Here is a 19,685-nt window from a genome sequence, read left to right on the forward strand (position 1 = left end):
GTGAGTGTTTGTATTTGTGCCTAATGTTTCAAATCCTCTTTGAGTTTGTCTGTATTTCCGTCGGAGGACAAACTCCACGGGATGGCCAGATTGTATTACTGGTTTTCTGTAATCTCTTTAAGCTTTAAGATAGTTTTTCATATTTGTTCTGTGGCAATCTCCTGTCTGTCCCTTTTGTAATTTATATTTTGTGTCTTTTGTCTGTTTGTTTTGCTTATTTGGTATGTCCTGTGTTTGTAAGGGTTTTCTAAATTATCTTTTGTTTCCTTTTCCTATTTGTCTAGTTTTCTTAATTACTTAGGCTTTTATCTATAGGGATTCTTTAATACTTTTTATTTGATTCCTTTTCCTATGTAAGTTTGTTTTCTAGCTGACCTGATGTTCCCCTTGGGCTTTTCCTGTTTTTTGTGACACTACTGCCTTCGTGAAATTCCCTTTCCACAAACAAATCAAATTAGACTTGGAGAAATGGAAAAACCTGCAGTACTGATGATAAGAATAGTCACAATAAAAATGGATATCTTGCTGAGACAGTTATTCTTATTCCAAACAATTCCAATAAAATTAGAAAATAAAATTTTTGAAGAACTAAATATAATATTAAAATATATTTGGCAATGGGAAAAAGCATGAATAAGATTGAAATTGTTACAAGATACCAAATATAAAGGGGGCTTCAGGTTGCCAGATTGGGAGTTATATCACCAGGCCTCTGCACTTGTATGGGTGAAAGAATGGATAAATAATCTGAGACACAAAAGATTATTAAGTCTAGAGGGCCATGATCTCCACTTGGAGTGGCATACTTTTCTATGGTATGGGAAAAATAAAATACATGGATATTTTCAAAGAAACTTTGTTAGAAATGCAATGTTGCTAGTATGGGGAAAAACAAAGAAAGACATTATATGAAAACACCAGTCTGGCTCTCCACAATGCAGGCACTGATACATCTGAATATGATTAATATGGAAAAAAATTGTAAGATATAAGGATATTCTGAATGCCAAAGGGGAACTTAAATTTAAACAAGAGCTGACCAATCAAAGGATTGATTTAGCATGGTGACCACATGTGCAAATACAATGAAGATATGAGAAAAATGCAAGAATATATGTTTTTTATAAAGAACCAATGGTACTTGATCGTATACTACTAGGGACAGATGAAAATTTGATTAAAATGTATAATTATTTATTGAGTATTAAAATGGAAGAAGAATAAGTGAAAGAAACAATGATAACATGGGCCAAAAATTTTGGTTATTCAATAGAATTAGATAAATGGCAGAAACTGTGGGATAGAAATTGTAAATTAACAATGTCAACAGCTTGTTAGGAAAAGCTATACAAAATATTATATACGTGGCATTTACCAGTGGAAAAATTAGCAAAGATATTTGAAAATCTGTCAACTAAATGTTGGAAGTGTAATCAGATACCAGGTTCATATTATTATATGTTGTGGACATGCCCAAAAGTAAAATAAAATACTGGCTAAAATACATACATGGTTAGAAAAAATTGATAAAGCAACACATAGATTTAAAGCCAGAAATATTCTTGTTAGGTATCTTACCAGAACATTATAATAAAGGGAATACACGTTTAATTTTACATGTGTTAAATGGCAGCAAGAATTGTGTTTGCACAGCAATGGAAAAATGAAGAGATCCCTGCAAAGGAAAGTGTAATAAAAAACATTGAAATGTGCCGAGATAGATAGATTAACACTTAAAAGAAAAGAAAAGAAAGAAACAGAATACTTTTTAACAGTGGACTTGTTTTACCAATGGCTAACTAACAGAAACAGAGGTTAGAAACTAAAAAGATTAAAAAGATAATTAATTATGTATTGAATTTTTTTTAAGATGGATAAACTAATCATATTATTACTATGTGATTAATATTGATATGTATATTATGATTACCATTATGATTATTGTTGTTACTCTACTCAAAACTAACTGTACCCAGTCAATACATTGTTCAGACTGATATGGAGTTTTTTATGTATATTAAAAACATATTAATAAAACATATATTAAAAAAATAAAACAAAACATAGATCAAACATCCTTTGAGACATTACCTGCCAAGGCTGAAGATCTGGAAATTCAATCCTTTGAATCTCTCTCTTTCTGAATCTTGAATTCACTGCTTCATGCAAAGAATGTGCAACTGCATAAACAGCATTGTAGATACTGTAACTTTGGTCAGTCATCTGCAACTCAAACAGAGGTGCAGGCAGATCCCCCATATTTTCTTCTCCACTACAAGTTTTTTCAGATATGAAGACTTCATTTGAAAATGAACAGTCAAATAATTGCTCACAAACTTCTTGAAAAAATCCACTTTTGTGGGTTGAAGGCTTGATGACTTGAAGAAATTTTGTGAAGCCTTGAACTTCTCTTGAGTGCGCAATAAAGGACAGAGCCTCGTGGAACAACTGGGGATCAAAACCTCTTTGAAATATGTCAGTATGAAATCAGTTGGATTCATCAGGATCCAAACTTTTCTAAATGATATGATCTCTAGCTCACACAGAAATGCAACAATTCTGAGCCACCAAATTGTGCATGATTCTCCATAGACAAGAAAAGCATTTGCATTCTGATCTATCGGTTTATTATGTATAATTAAGTTTCCCTGAAATAATTCAGACATGTTTTCCAAATTAACTAATTGTGGAATATTTTGTGAGAAAGCTATGCACATTCTGGGAAAGCAATGGTTGCAGTTTCTGGAAGAAATGTTCTCCTTTATTCATATCAAGAGTGAAGACTCCTATCCATGTCCATTTAAAATGAACAAGAAGTTGTATAACTCCAGTATACTGATGGTCCTCATGTGGTACCATGCAATAAAGTGAAGATAACTTAGTAGTCTGGAACTCTTCTTGGGCAAAAGAGCCATAAGTCAACTAAACTAAAGAGAGAGAGCTATTATTCACAAGAATCAAGGAAAAATATGGAAAAAAGGATTGCTTGCTAGATTTAAATTGAATGAAGGTGTCCCTACACTGAAAATATCAAATTATACATAGATTATATATATGGACAATATAAGCAATAAAGTCTCAAAATGAAATATATTTTCACCTGTGGGTTGCAAACCAAAATTAGCATCCTAATATAGAGTTTCAGAATGTTCATCCCCTTAATTCTAAACCACAACCTAAAGAGAAAGAAATCCCCACCAATGAACCACAAGACTCCTGCACATGTCTTACATACAATGAAACTCTAAAGGATAATGAAAATTCCACCAAATGTTCCCTATGTGACAATTATGCTCACCATGGCTACTTGGAATTACCCAAGCAAATGACTCAATTCCTAGAATTATCCAACCATGAATTTCAATATTTCTGCCCATCATGAAAACCCAATCTGAAAGAGTTGATACCATAGAAACACAAATAACATCCCTTGACATCATAGTAGCATCCCTGACACTTTAAAAGAAAGATTAACTAACCTTGAAAAAAAAGACACAACACAAAAACCCGAACATCCAATAGCTACAAACCATATCTCTACCCAACAACCACAATCCTATTCACAAAAAAAACCACAAATCCAACAAATAATGATATCTCAATCCTCGTCAGAGAAGCTGTCGAGTGCGAACAGAAGTGTCCAAATGCCATCTTATTTGGACTAGAGGACATCAATGACAATGATGACATCACAATTGTCCACAACATCATCAGTTACAATCAAGCATCAACATCTGCCCTGATGAAATACTTGACATTTCCCGCATCGGCCTAGAGTTCAAAAACAGAGACGGCTCGGTGGCCCCACACTTCTTCAGGGTCACTTGCAAAAATGAATCTAACAAATGTAAATTCATTTATACTATAAATTCACTCGCCAAAAGCAACACCAACCATAAGAACCTCTGTTCTCACCCTGACCTAAGCTTGCAGCAATATGTCCACTCCCGTGAACTCCTCACAGAACTCAAAAAATGTATAGACAATGGAGAGAAGGACCTGTACATTGACTACCATGCTGACTGTATCAAAAGTAAGTCACAAAACCTGCAGCTCAGCATCCAACCCTACTTCAATCAATCCACCATCACCCAAAACTAGGCATGCACACCCCTAACTAACTCAGTTCCAACTACAACTGGCCTTAAATGCAAGCTACTCAATGCAAAAAGCCTTGTGAATAAAATACCTGAATTTCTCCTCTTATTAAATACAGCTAAATTTGACATTATATTTATCTGTGAAACATGGCTCAACGCATCTCTCCCTGACTCTATTACCACAGTAAGAGACTATCATGTTTACCAATCAGACTGTGAAATCCGTAGAGGAGGTGGTATTGCTATCTTCTATAAAAAGTCCTTACATCTAAAAAACATCCAAGTTACCCAGGAGCTCTTCCTGAGACCATCACTTGTGAACTGTCCTTAAATATCACATTTCAATTCTTACTATGTTACAGAGCCCCTGATTATGACACTGAACATGTAAACAAGTTAAATTCACTATTAACATGGGCAACATCCTGCCCACACACTTTTATCTTTCTTGGTGACTTCAATCTACCTTATATTAACTGGACCCTAAACTAATGTAAAACTGAACCTATACATGCAACATTCTACAATGCTGTAACAAATCTGGGACTGGAACAACTAGTAACCAATAATACTAGACTAAACAACTGCCTCGATCTCATCTTCTGCAATAGTTTGAATTCAATTTTCCAACTGTGACCACAACATGGTTGACTTTTGTCTCAACGTACGTCCACACAAAAATCATCATAATGACAGGATCCCCAATTATAACTTCAAAAAAGACAACTATGATAGTTATAGACAATGATCTCTCATCCCTTGATTGGCAATCTCTACTCACTGGATGCAATACTGTTGAAGACCATCCAACATAATTTTACTTGAAGTCAAAAGAGTCATCAAACTAAATGTACCAATAACAACTGCCAAAACCAGAAAAAAACAGATTACCTATAACAATAAGGAAACTTCAATCCAAATGAGATCACTTTGGCGAAAAAACAAATCTGGTCATATTTCCAACTTCAAAAGCCGATACAAAAATTTATACCACCAGATAAAGACTGAATGCACCAATTATCACATTAAACAAGAGGAAAACCTTCTAGGCACCAATTCCACCCGCGCTTTTTACAATTTTGTAAACAACAAACTAAAAGACTCAAGGTCCATCCCACCCCTGAAAGGACCTAATGGTAAAGACTGCAAAAACGACACCATTAAAGGCAACCTCTTTAACACATTATTTGGCTCAGTATTTGTAAACAGCAATGGATCATGCTCAGTATTTCCTAGTCGAACCACAGACAACTACAATGATCTAATACATATCGATTTTACAGAAGACAATGTTGAAAAAGCACTGCACAATCTGAAACCATCTCTTTCTATTGGACTGGGTGGAATATGTGACTACTTCTTTAAAAAGCTATCCACTGCCATAGCCGAACTCTAAGCATAATCTTTGAAAAATCCTTCAGGACCAGCTCCTTGCCAAACCTATGGTCACTAGCCACGGTCATCCCCATATTCAAAAAGGGAGACCCCAGCCTAGTTGAAAATTATAGACCAATCCCTTTATGCTGCATCACCTGTAAAGTCATGGAATCAATTATTAACCAATCCATTATCCTCCACTTAGAGACAAACAACCTACTCTCTAATAAACAATTTGGTTTCGGAAAAAAACTATCCCATAATCTGAAACTCGTACACTGCAAAAACATATGGACTACACAACCCAATCAGGGCAAAGCAATAAATGTTGGGCTTAATTATGGTTGTAACCTGCATTTGTGGAATTTCTGGCTATGCATAAGCCTGTGTCAGTTCTTTTCATTGACAATATCTCAAAATAACTACACAATTCAAAGTAACTTATTTACCTTATTTTGGAGGCTATGTAAGAAAGATTTCTTTAAAAGCAAATCTTTCTAAGATAGATGGGAAGGTTTTATCTTCCTCAGGCTCGAACCTACAAAAATCTCTACTATCCTATCCCATTATCTCCCTCAGGTTTGGCCCACAGAAGCCTTTTCTATCCTATCCCTTTATCTCCCTCAGGTTTGGCCCACAGAAGCCCCCTCTATCCTATCCCATTATCTCCCTCGGGCTTGGCCCACAGAAGACTCTGCTATCCTATCCCATTATCTCCCTCAGGCTTGGCTCACAGAAGCATCTTCTATCCTATCCCCTTATCTCCCTCAGGCTTGGCCTACAGAAGACTCTGCTATCCTATCCCATTATCTCCCTCAGGCTTGGCTCACAGAAGCATCTTCTATCCTATCCCTTATCTCCCTCAGGCTTGGCCTACAGAAGCCTCTGCTATCCTATCCCCTTATCTCCCTCAGGCTTGGCTCACAGAACCTCCTCTATCCTATCCCATTATCTCCCTCAGGCTTGGCCTACAAAAATCTCTACTATCTTATCCCATTATCTCCCTCAGGTTTGGCCCACAGAAGGGTCCTGGCCTGTTTCAAAACAGTAGGCCTTAAATTGAAGGAAAACAAATGCAAATTTGCAGTCAGCCAAGTAGATTTTCTGGGATACCACATAGATGCCAAAGGTATTCATCCCATTGAGTCAAAGGAAAGAGCTATTAAGGATGCCCCTACACCATCCAATAAGAATGAACTGCAGGCGTTTTTGGGGCTCCTGAATTTCTATAGCTCTTTTCTTCCACATAAGGCTTCTGTGGCAGAACCGTTATATAGATTATTGGATGCGAAGCTTCCTGGTAATGGGGCCCAAAGAAAAATTCTCTTTCAATGCTGTCAAAGCTCTGCTGTCATCTGACAGTGTGTTAATACAATTTGACAGGGATTTACCTTTCATACTTTGCTGCCAATGCATCCCCTTTTGGGATAGGCACTGTGTTGGCACACAAAGTGCCAAATGGCCTGGAAGCTCCGATAGCATTTTTCTCCAAGACCTTATCAGGTACTGAGAGAAATTATGCACAGATTGATAAGGAAGCCTTAGCTGCAGTCGCTTCCGTAAAAAAAAATCATGAGTTCCTCTATGGTCAGCATTTTCAGCTTGTGACCGATCACAAACCTTTATTAGGCATTTTGTCTGGAGATCATCAAAGTCCTACACTGTTGATTCAAAAAATGACTAGGTGGACAATATTCCTTGCTGCCTACTCATATACATTAATATACAGAGCTGGGAAACACCTTAGTCATGCAGATGCTTTAAGCCGTTGTCCTTTCCAACCCCTGTAATTGACTCCACACCATCATTAACTGTGTTCTTTTTGGATGATCAACAATTACATCTGACTGCAGCAGATATTGCTCAATGTTCGTCAAGAGACCAAATAATATTACAGGTTTTGGACTGGGTGAGAAGGGGTTGGCCTGAAGGAAAATTAGACACCAAATTCTTACCATTTAGAGCCAGGCAGCATGAGATGTCCACCCAGCAGGGGTGTTTATTATAGGGTTGCCATGTCATTGTCCCTAGAAGGTTGAGGCCTGGGATAATAGATACTTTACATGAAGGACATCCGGGTATTGCCAGAATGAAGGCACTGGCAAAGAGTTATGTCTGGTGGCCAGGCATAGACACAGACATAACTACTAAGGTCAGGACATGCCAGGCATGTCAACTATCGAGGCCTGCTCCACCAGCTGCCAATCCAAGGGAATGGGAACCGGCTAAGTGCCCATGTCACGAGTCCACATAGATTTGGCAGGCCCCTTCCATGGCTGCATATTCTTAATTGTAGTGGACTCTTATTCCAAATGGGTTGAGTTGTACCTCATGCATTCTACTACTTCAGCAGCTGTCATAAAAGTGTTAGACCATTTGTTTGCAACTCATGGTTTTCCAGGTTCTTGTTTCGGACAATGATCCACAACTTGCATCAACTAGTTTTGAATTGTTTCTAGCTAAGAAGGGGGTCCGACATGCGCTGACAGACCCTTATCACCCAGCAGTGAATGGGCAAACTGAAAGGGCCGTAAGGGCAGCCAAGGAGGTTTTAGGCAGACTTGAGGGAGAAGATTGGCACTCAAAATTAGCCACTTATTTACTATCACAACATATCACCCCTAGCTCAGTGACAAATCGTTCTCCAGCAGAGATGCTGATGGGAAGGAGGCTTAGGAATAATTTAGATAGGCTCCAACCAAGCTACTTTCCTTCAATTCCATTAGATTCTTTTAGCCAGGTAAGGTCATTCCAGGTAAATGACCCTGTATATGCTAGGAATTTTGGGGGTAATCCCCTCTGATTGCCCAGCCAAGTGGTGGCTGTCACAGGCCCCAGGTCTTATAAAATTGGGTTACAGGATGGCAGAATATGGCGACGCCATATCGACTAGTTGAGAGGTCATTGGGGTTCATCCCAGAGTAACTCAGAAGGGAAGGAACAAACAGAGGGAATGTTTTGTGGGTATGATGCATCAGAGTACGAGACACCAACGAGTGATGCACGTGCTGACACAAACTTACCTGATGAAGAGTTCTTGAGAGAGTCCCACTCATCTTCAGCGAGAAGTAGAGCACCACCATGTCCAGAGAGTTTGGTGACAGCTGATCCATTTCAACCAGCTGCAAAGACTGAACTGTGCAGGTCGGGGCGAGAGAGATGATGTCCCCACCTATTAAAATGATTATGCATGTTCCTAGTTGGGGGAAAGGAGTATTGTGTTCTACAGAAGTTCTATTTGTTGGTCCGCAATTTGAGCAGGAGTTTTGTTTGTTCTGATTGGCTGAGCAGCCTGACAGTGAACTATAAAAGGGAGCTGTCAGACAGCATCAGCTGTTACCTGTCAGCGGGCTGATTCAGCAACATATCAGCAGACTAGGGTAACCTGTTTCTTTGTTACAATAAACATTGTTTGATTCATCAAAGCCTGCCTCAGCTCATTTTTAGAAAGAATATAATAGGCTCTAGCACTTAGATCATTAGAGATGAGTACTCCAAGGTCCTTGACAGAGTTTGGATCATTAACAAGGTCTTGACTATTCAGCTTGCATTTTATTTTCTGATTATTATTTTTTTGTCAATTTGTAAGATAGAGCATTTATTTGTTGAGATTTGAAGTTGCCATTTGTTTGGTCATTCTGATACACGGTCGAGGTCTTTTTGAAGGGTAGCTGTATTGTCTGTGGTTTTGAATAGCTTTACATCAGCAGCGAAGAGAATACAGTTGCTCTTAATATGATCACAGAGGTCATTTATGTAGAGTATGAAGAGAGTTGATCCTAGAACACTGCCTTGGGAGACACCACTGTTGACAGGTACAGAATTTGATAGGATGCTCCCAATTTTGACCATTTGTTGTCTGTTTGACAGGAATGCTTCTATCCATTTATGCAGATGTCCAGAAATACCATAAGATTTTTGCCAACCTTGTTGGGGCCAAATGCCAATGATAAAATATCTTATATTGATTTTCCTTATATGCAGTGGATTTTGTTATTGTTTAGTTTTTACTCCAATTTTTTTTCCAATCCTCTAATTCAATATTATGTTCAAAATTTTTGGCCCATGCTATCATGGGTCCTTTTACTACTTCCTCTTCCATATCAAATTTTAGTAAATAATTATATATTCTTGTTATTAATTTCTCTCTGGGCCTACCAAGATTTTATCTAGTTGTTGTAATTCATTATCAAATATTTTCCTTTGTATATAATATTACATCATGCTACTTTATCACAAAAACTGTAGAACATTAGCATGCTGAAAGTGATAAACTTGGCTTCATCAAAAATGGCGGGTAATTTTCAAGTATGGAAAGCCATAATGAATCTTCCAATGGCTCAGAAGCCCATATAGCCTAGGACAAGATAAAATTTTGTTGAAGATCCTTCAATACACTGCCCAATGGTTTCTCCAATAAACTAGTGCATAACTAAATCGGGGGAATGGCCAACCACATCAGACAGATGCCTATTTGAATGACAGAAGGGAAAAGACAATGGAAAGTACCATTTTCCCCCTATGCATTTATTTGTGGTTGAGCCTGGAAAGCAAGAGAGACAAAGGTTTGGGCTAACACATAGGAAACAACCACAGAGAAAATAATGCCAAAGGTGGGTGTCTTTCCTTGGTTGAAGAAGTTAGGTATCTTTCCTTGGTTGGCCAGATAATAGCAGAGGACAGAAGAAGCAGAAGAAAGAGAGAGAAGGAGAGTGTAAGTGATGTCTCAGTTTTTGGCTTTGACAGGGGGAGGGGGATATTTCTGTTTTTTTATTAAAATTCCTAACACTGCACCATTGATGAGAGACAAGAAAATTAAAAGTGAAGTGAAAGGGATGCCTAAGTCCTCTTCATATGACAGAAAATATCTTTTTTTTGGGGGGGGGGGGGAGATTGTTCCTTGCTGGGGTACTTGTCTTCTAAACACTGAAAACATTCCAAGAAAATGTCTTCTGGATCCAACAGAGTTAAGATTACCTGCCACTCAGCCAGATGGACTAAGGATTATAGCCCTGATTTACATTTTGTCTCCAGAGATACTGTAGACCATTACATTGTTACAAAAGAGCACTAATAGATTTTCCTTGCAGATAGCACAGATATGAGTTGTTAAATCTTGGAGTGCAGATCAAGGTCCCTTCTAGCTCTACTCTGATTGATGTATTTGGCAGTTAAGTATCACAGCCCTTTATGGCTAAATAGTGTTCACACATAAAAGCAGTGGACATCCAGCTTATCCAAACCATGAAGCTAATATCAGGAATTATGAAATTGATGACTTCCAAATGGCCAGTGCTATCAAACATACCATCCACAAACCTTAGAATAAAAATCAGCTTTAGAAATGGAGAGGAAAATGTGAGGCAAAGCTGATTATTACTCGTACACGTGGATTATCATGATCAAATATTTAATCTCATATCTTGTAATTCACCATGAAAACTTGGACAGCAATAATTTCATCCAAACCAAGATTGGCACCTGAAAAACAAAAGGTTATAATACTAAATATGAAAGTGAAAATGTCCTGCAAGTTTTACATCATATTGTGATGAAGTGCCCCATTGAAGGTTCCCTGCAAGAACTACATCATCTTGAGGACATTGCTTTCCAAAGGCTAAATAACCTAGATATAGGCCATAGGCTTAGGTACTCTAACAAATACTCATACATAATTTGATTCTTTTAAAATAATTTTATTCATAATTCATATTGTGAATTTTAAAAATAATTCACTGTTCTCATGTTTTATACTTTGATACATATTTTATATGCTGTTTTGTGAATTTTATGCATTAATGCTTTATTCCAATGTTTCTCAAACTTGGCAACTTTAAGCTGTATCAACTGCAACTCCCAGAATTCCCCAGTCAAAAGAGAAGACTGGCGAATTCTGGGAGTTGAAATCCATACAGCTTAAAGTTGTCAAAGTTGAGAAATATTGCTGTATTCTATTATGCCATATGAAATAAATTAATAAATAACCCCAATTAATTATCTAATTAACTCTAAACAGATTATAGTCATCTCATTTAAATTCAGTATTCTTGGGGGAAATAGTTATTGTATCACATGATACAATAACTTCATTTTATTAGTCGTTTCTTAATGTTTAGTTCTGGCTTAAGTACAATTATGAAACATTTTGGGAAAAAGATACATCCCATTAACCCAGCACTGGAGGACAAGATGGAGAAGATCTCCACAGCCACCATGGCTTTTCTGTTGGTACTCAGATAGGTTGGAACAAAGGAGATCCACACACTGCAGAAAGCCAACATGCTAAATGTGATGAACTTGGCTTCATTAAAGGTGTCAGGTAAATTACGAGCAAAGTATGCCACAATAAAGCTGACAATAGCCAAGAAGCCCAGATAGCCCAGTACACAGTAGAACATGAAAATGGAGCCTTCATTGCATTGTAAAATCATGGTTTTTATAAGGGAATTCATGTCTAACTGAGGGAATGGAGGAGATGTTGCCAGCCACAGAATGCTGCTTGAAGTAAACAACAAGAAAGAACAATGGAAAGAGCCAATCTTTTCCCCACCCATTTTCTAATTGAAGAACCTGGCTTAGTAGCCATAAAACTACAACCACCATAATAGTTTAACTAAGACACAAGAAATAGCAACTGAGAAGATGATGCCAAATGCTGGTTGATGGAGAAGGCAGGTTACTTTCCCTGGCTGACCAAGGAATAACAAGGAAGATAAAAAGCATAGTAAGAGGGCAATAAGGAGAGTGTAAGTGAGGTCCTGGTTGTTGGCCTTGACAATGGGGGTATCTCTACACTTAAGGAAAATTCTGAGCACACTGATTGTCATTAAGGAAAAGAAAAGAGCAGCTGAGGCCAGACTGATTCCTAAAGGTTCTTCAATGGACAGGAAACTCATTGTTTTGTTAAGGCATCGATCTTGCACTTTGCTTGGATACTGATCCTCAGGACATTTGAAACAATCTTCTGTGTCTGGATAAAAGATATCAAAAAGAAAATCATTTATTTATTTATTTCTGAAATGTTCTGTTCTTCTGCTTGGAAACTGACATTCCTTCTGATCTCACTTAGCCATGACTTGCTTTCTAAGCAGAATTTCTGAAATTTAAAAAATAAGGTGGGTTATAATCTCCCCCTCTCTCTCGCTGCCAATTTTACAACAATTATACGGATATTTTTAAATTTTCTTCCAGTTCCACCTGTTATAATGCTTTGGATGACTACCATATAAAAGGTGGCTGGGCCGAAATTTGACTTTGGTCACTATGTAAGCCTTGGTTTTGTAGGTGACATCTTCTGGAACCCAAATAAATAATTTGGATTTTGAATTCTCGGATAGAAATGCCATATGAGAAAAGATGGCATATATGGATGCTGTATCCTACAAAATATAGTATTTTCAGATATGAGAGATTCTTAATAACTGAGATTATAGGGATTACATTTGTTTGTTGCTTTAAATGGTGGGAAAATCTCATAGTTAGTAAGAAATAGAACAAATTGTAATTTTTGACAGAATAATTTATCTGCAGCCATTGTCTCCAAAAATAGAAGAACTTTATAACTGACCTGTCTTGCTTGAAATCTTCCCCTCTGGACAGGGAATACAATCATAGCAACAAAAGGTTTTCTCTTCGGATTTTCTCTTCCAATATCCGGGATGACAGTATTGATTGCACAGAGAAACTGGAAGAACCTGTTCATAACAATGAAAAATGTTGAACAATTAGTTGTCAAGTTGTTAAGTTTTTCATCATTTGAAAACAAAATCAATTAATAATCCTATAAAGAGAATCATGGCCAACAGAAATTCACTGTAGACATTATAAGTGATTTCCCCCTGCCCCCCATTGTTTCATTTTCCATTTCCAAGGAAGTTGTAAAAATATAAGCATTCTACATGCTTATATTCCATACCAATTGAAACCTTTCTGCCATTCAATAATTGCATTTGAAATTTGAAAGGCATTTGAAATGCTTATTCTTCCAAAAGAATAAGAAACTGGAAGACCTGATCAAAGGGATTCACCAAGTTTTTCTCAATGGGTATAAGCGAGGAACATAACACATGTTTTAGGAATATGTGCACCATAATCTGATCCATCAAAGAATACCCATACCTGATTAAAATCTTTGTGCCATGCAATCAAATTTTCATTAATAATCAATTCATTTCCATCTGGAGCATTGGGATCTAATCTTCCAACTTTCACTCTTTGGATTGATTTGTTTGAAAAGATGATCATGTTGATGATGTCAAATCCTCCTCTAATTTCCATCTTTTCATTAAAAGACATACTTTCTCCTGTTGAGTTGTTGAAAGAAATGCCTTGAAGAAATGGGTGCAGCTTCAGAGGAAGAGGTTGAGGGAGGGGAAGGGGAAGGAGTAGGGAAAGAAGAGAAGGAGAAGGAGAAGGAGAAGGAGAGGAGGAGAGGAGGAGGAGGAAGTTTAAAGAATAATCAGATAAATCATTCTAAGAAACATTTCCCCTTTTTTCCAAATTTCTTTATGCAGCTTGATGCAATAAATATCAAGAATTAGCCTGAAGAGCATCACTATATACAGTAAGGAGCACAATGCTATCAATTCTCATAGATATAAAAAAGTAATGTATTACTGTGAATAATATTTCACATGTTCTTGGGTAGAAAGTTGAATGTAACCCAAGGGTGGTATTTACTGCAGAAGAACAATACTTTGCTTTGGTATCTATCATATATTGATTGATTTAATCATAGCTATTTGAATGATATATTGTGATACAAGTCATTTTCTAGTAAATTTGTCACTTTTGTTGGACAACTTTACCTTAAAAGGAGGTAGATCTTCAGATTCTGGGATTTTATCCAACAACGTTTTACTGTGACTGGATTCTTTTGATAATAAAGCTTGCAAAGAATGAGCCACAAAATAGATACCATTATAGATGCCATAACTATGACCTGTCATTTGAAAAATTGAAAAAGAAAAACTGTTGATATGAAATTCTTTTGGGGGAAAGGACCCATATGGGATCTAAAAAAAAAAAAAGAATATTCAACAGAAGGTTTAAATAGTGTGTGTTAGGAATAACATGGTTACCTAACTTAGTTTGGGTAAAATAATATATATAGACTATGATTGTGTGTGTCACTTTAAATGCAGACCATGTATTTTGGGTGCGGTTGTAAAATCACCATAAGAGGGAGCAAGAGAGCTCACTGTTTGCTGGCTTTTACTGGATTGCTGACAATGATGGATTGATGGTGATAACTGCGTGTTTTCCCTGCTATTGCTGAACGAAGAAAAGAGGTTTGATTTTCTTCATATCTCTACTGGAAAAAGAGATATATTACTGGACTGATTATTTGTAAGTTTACTGACCTCTTTTCGACACTGGACTTTGCTAATGGATAATCCCCGGACGGACTGAACTAAGTGTATGATATATGGACTGTTTGACTCTGCTAACAATCTTACTGGAATAAAAACTATTTAACTGGCACAGTGTATCTGATTTACTGAGTGTAAGCTACAACAATGTTTATATCACATATCTGCCTGCCTGCCTGACTGCCGTTGTACATTCTGCTAGGGTGTATATCCCTAACACTGGTTATGGGCCCAGCTGCACAGTCAGACTAACCAGGATATAATAGGCTTATTTAAAGTGAGAGTTATTGTAGTTACATAATACTGTAAACAGACAGCTGTGTTTTATTAATTATAGTTTAATATCCAGAAAAAGATGGCACAAGTCAATTTACAAAGTTTGTCTCTTATATCCAAACTGGATGGAACAAACTATGTTTCATGGTCTATGAAATGCAGCCTACTTCTACGAAGAGAAGGTTTGTGGAATATAATACAAAACCCACCAGAGGTAGATGCATGGGATCCGGAGGATAAGGATGATGCCCAGAAAATACAAGAATATCAACTGAAGAATGAGCAAGCTCTCTGTATAATAGGACTGACACTCTCTGACCAGCAACTTGTCCATATTTGTGGAGAAGAAACAGCTGCGAAATGTTGGGAGAATTTAAAGAAGATTTATGTTCGAGACAGTGTAGGAGCACATATAAATCTTACACGGAAGCTGTTTAGAACACATCTTCAAAAGAATGGAGACATGCTGAATGATATAAACACAATGAAGAGAATTTTTCAGGAACTGCATGAAAAAGAACTTATCTTCACAGAACTACACCAAGTTTATATAATTTTGTCTTCTTTAGATGAGAGCTATGATGACTATGTAACTTCACTTGAAGTTCTGCCAAAAGATAATCTTACATTAACTGACATTACTGGCAGATTAATTGAAGAAGCCAGGAGAAGGCTTGAAAGGGATCAACTCAGAAGGGAACAACCACAATGTGAAGAAGAGAAAATATCTTCGTCAGCCTATACAATTAGAAAATGTTTTAATTGTGGAGGAAAAGGACATTTGGCTAGATTCTGCAAGAAAGCAAAAAGCCAAAATGCCAGCCAGAATGCTAAAAGGCATAAAAAGGATAAAAATGTTTTGAGTTAGCCATGTATAGCAACGAAACTGTGAATAATAATTTATGGGTTGTAGATAGTGGAGCATCGCACTGCATAACGAAAGATAAGAAAAGGTTTGTTAAGATGTCCACAAGTTCACAGCAGATATCGTTAGCTAATGGCTGGAAACTGAAAGCTAAAGGTGAAGTTATAGCGTATTGTTCTTGCATAAAAGAAAATGTAAAAATACTATATGTACCACAACTTAAGTTTAATTTGCTTTCAGTTAGAGTTTTGGTTAAACTAAGTTATGTAATTACCTTTAAGGGAGAAAGTTGCATAATTGAAAAAGAAGGTAAAAAAGTGACTGCAACTTTAAAAGGTGAATTGTATGCGTTAAATGATAAGCAATTAGAGGTAGCTAACACAGTATATAATAATGTTAAACCTCATGATGAGTGCATACATTTGTTACACAGAAGTTTAGGGCATATAAATTTTAAAATGCTTAAACAAACGGTAGAACTATCTAAAGGTATAAAACTGAAGCCTTGCAGTAAGTATTTGCACTGCAATACTTGCAGTCAAGAAAAAGGCAAGGTAATACCAGCAAATAGATTAAATGGATTTAAAACTAAAGAACCTCTAGAGGTCGTATTTGCTGATATTATAGGTCCTAAAAAAACCAAGTGTGGGAGGTGCTCGTTACATACTAAGTATAATGGACCATTATTCCAGATATGGTTTCTGTTATCTAATGAAGAACAAAACGGAAACATATCAAAATTTCTTTAATTGGCTTAAATTTGCAGAAAGAAAAACTAAAAGGAAATTAGTAACTCTCATAACTGATAATGGTACGGAATTTATAAATAATAAATTCCAAAACAGACTGAAGATGGCAGGTGTTGAACATAAAAAGTCTGCACCATATAGGCCACAACATAATGCCTTTATAGAAAGATGAGGCCAAACAATACAAGCAATGGCTCGTACTATGCTGTCAGATTCAGGATTACCTGAAACTTTGTGGGGAGAAGCAATAATGTGTGGTAATCATATATTGAATAATGTTGTTAACTCAACAACTGGTGAATTACCATTCACACGGTGGCATGGCAGAAAACCTGACCTAAGCTATATGCACACATTTGGAGCACCAGCATGGGTGCATATCCCTACACAACTGAGACAAAAGGGGCAGCATAGGGCTAAAAGGTTATTCTTTGTAGGTTATGAATCTAATCACAAATCATACAGATTCTGGGGAAAAGGTACATCTAGAGTTTACTGTAGTGCTAGTGCACAATTCCTGGAACATGTAGGATGGGAAAAACTGGAGCAAGATTCAAGTAAGGAAGTAATAATAGAAACCTACAAAGACCAAAAGAACAAATCAGTAATAAGAAGAGCGCAATTAAAGAGGAAGTACATGAAGAGCATATAGGACCAGAACAGGAAGAAATACCAGAACAGGAAGAAATAGATAACCAGGAACAGGTAGTACATGAAAGTCCACCTGTAAGCCCTGTAATACCTAGACGTTCTACAGGTGTAACCAGACCACCTGACAGGTACCAAGCAAGTGTAGTTTACCAAGTTAGTAAAGTTCCAACTACTGTTGAAGAACTTAGAATGTATCCAGCAAAGGAACAGGACAATTGGCAAAGAGCAATGGAGAAAGAATTAAATTCATTAAAACAGATGGATGTTTATGAAAATGCCAAATTACCTCCAGGTGAAAAGTCCATTGGATGCAAATGGATATTTAAATTAAAAACTGGTAAAAATGGGACTGTTACCCATAAGGCTAGGTTGGTAGCTCAAGGATTTAATCAAACTGCATGTGATTATGATGAAGTATTTGCACCGAGTCTAAAAGCAACAACATTAAGAGCAGCTTTAGTGTGGGCAGCTAAGAAGAATTATATTATAAATTTTTAGATGTAGAAACTGCCTATCTGCATGCACCATTGCAGCACACTATATATTTAAGAAAACCAGTAGGTATTAAGGATAATAAAAATAATAATGACTGTTGGAAACTTAAAAAGAGTCTATGGATTAAAGCAATCTGGTTATGAAAGGAACTAATATATTGTTAAGGAGTTAAACAATATAGGATTTAAAGCAGGTTTAGCTGATCCATGTTTATTTAAGAGAGAGACTAATGGAACAGTATCATTATTATTGTTGTTTACAGATGATATTGCTTTAATTACAAAGACTAATAATGAAGCTACTGAAATAATATCATTATTAGGTAAGAGGATAAAATTAAAGCAATTAGGAGAGATAAGACAGTATTTAGGATTGACAATAAACAAAACCAAGAGTGGCTTTAAGATATCTCAAGAAGATAAAATTTACCAATTGCTAAAAACATATAAAATGGAACTTTGTAAGCCGGCAAAAACTCCAATGAGTCAGGAATTTTGCCGAACTGATGCTCAAAGTTCAAAATTCGATAAGACTATTTATCAGTCATTAATTGGTAGTTTATCGTATATTAGTAATTGGTCAAGGTCACATTGCATATGGCATTAATCAATTGGCAAGATTCAACGCTGAACCCACTGAACGTCACTGGCAAGCGCTAAAGCGTATATTAAGGTATCTTAAAAGGCCAATGCACTATGCATTGTATTTGGAGCCAAAAGATGATTTGATTTTAAGTGCATATGCTGATGCAAGTTTTGCAACAGACATAAACACTAAGAAATCAACTTCAGGTATGGCTATACTATTAGGTAAAGCACTGATTGGTTGGAGGTCAATTAGACAGCAACACATAAGTATGTCCACAATGGAAGCAGAATTTTCATGTCTATCTTTATTATGTACTGATTTAATTCTGTATAAACAGTTGTTATTAGATATGGGAATAACTGTTAATGATTCCATTGTAGTGTATGAGGACAATCAAGCAGCCATACGGTTGGCTACAAATATTGCTGTAAAAACAAGATCTAAGCATACTGATCTTAGATATTTGAATGTAAGGCAATCTGTAAAAAATGGTTTAATAAGTCTGGAATATTGCATAACTGAAGAAAATTTTGCTGATCAGTTTACAAAAGCCCAAGGTGCAGTAAAGCACAAGGAAAGTTGTGAAAACTATGGGTTAAAGTTGCAAATAGATATATATGTTATTATATTACCCAAAAGGGGAGAATGTTAGGAATAACATGGTTACCTAACTTAGTTTGGATAAAATAATATATATAGACTATGATTGTGTGTGTCACTTTAAATGCAGACCATGTATTTTGGGTGCGGTTGTAAAATCACCATAAGAGGGAGCAAGAAAGCTCACTGTTTGCTGGTTTTTACTGGATTGCTGACAATGATGGATTGATGGTGATAACTGCGTGTTTTCCCTGCTATTGCTGAACGAAGAAAAGAGGTTTGATTTTCTTCATATCTCTACTGGAAAAAGAGATATATTACTGGACTGATTATTTGTAAGTTTACTGACCTCCTTTCAACACTGGACTTTGCTAATGGATAATCCCCGGATGGACTGAACTAAGTGTATGATATATGGACTGTTTGACTATGCTAACAATCTTACTGGAATAAAAACTATTTAACTGGCACAGTGTATCTGATTTACTGAGTGTAAGCTACAACAACGTTTATATCACATATCTGCCTGCCTGACTGACTGCCGTTGCACATTCTGCTAGGGTGTATATCCCTAACAGTGTGTTTTGTTTTGTCTCTTCCTCTTCATGAATTA

The sequence above is a fragment of the Notechis scutatus genome, chromosome Z (genome assembly GCF_049901735.1).
Source record: "Notechis scutatus isolate UNSWTSFEM ecotype Mainland chromosome Z, rNotScu1.2, whole genome shotgun sequence".
Lineage (NCBI taxonomy): Eukaryota > Metazoa > Chordata > Lepidosauria > Squamata > Elapidae > Notechis > Notechis scutatus.